This window comes from Bombina bombina, chromosome 10 (genome assembly GCF_027579735.1).
Source record: "Bombina bombina isolate aBomBom1 chromosome 10, aBomBom1.pri, whole genome shotgun sequence".
Classification (NCBI taxonomy): Eukaryota; Metazoa; Chordata; class Amphibia; order Anura; family Bombinatoridae; genus Bombina; species Bombina bombina.
The window spans coordinates 185,803,696-185,804,691 of NC_069508.1; positions in this window are offsets into that span (position 1 = coordinate 185,803,696).

A 996-nucleotide genomic window follows, 5' to 3' on the forward strand; every position below is an offset into this window, starting at 1 on the left:
GTTAATTTAAATTAAACCAGATTTGCCCTCTTGGGTATTTTTTTATTCAGATGCTCATATATTGTTAGCTATTTTTGTACATTGGCAAGTACTGGGGGTTAAGCTGTGTGTGTGTGCATGTGTGTATACTAGTATAGGTGTGTATGTGTATGCATGTGTAGTGTGTGTTTTATGTAGTGTGTGTGCATGGTGTTGTCTGTGTATATACTGTATGTGTGTGCATGTGTATTGTGTGTGTATGTGTAGTGTGTGTGCATGTGTGTATACTATAGGTGTGTATGTGTGTGTGTGTGTGTGAGTGTATACTATAGGTGTGTATGTGTATGTGTGTATACTATAGGTGTGTATGTGTGTATACTATAGGTGTGTATATGTATGTGTGTATACTATAGGTGTGTATGTGTATGTGTGTATACTATAGGTGTGTATATGTATGTGTGTATACTATAGGTGTGTATGTGTGTATACTATAGGTGTGTATGTGTGTGCATGTGTAGTGTGTGTTTATGTGTAGTGTGTGTGCATGGTGTTGTCTATGTGTATACTGTATGTGTGGGCATGTGTATTGTTTGTTTATGTGTAGTGTGTGTGCATGTGTGTATACAATAGGTGTGTATGTGTGTGCATGTGTAGTGAGTGTTTATGTGTAGTGTGTCTGCATGGTGTCGTCTGTGTGTATACTGTATGTGTGTGCATGTGTAGTGTGTGTGCATGTGTGTATACTATAGGTGTGTATGTGTGTATACTATAGATGTGTATGTGTGTGCATGTGTAGTGTGTGTTTATGTGTAGTGTGTGTGCATAGTGTTGTCTGTGTGTATACTGTATGTGTGTGCATGTGTATTGTATGTTTATGTGTAGCGTGTGTGCATGTGTGTATACTATAGGTGTTTATGTGTGTGTAGTGTGTGTGTGTGCATGTGTGTATACTATAGGTGTGTATGTGTGTGTGTAGTGTGTTTGCATGTGTGTATACTATAGGTGTGTATGTGTGTG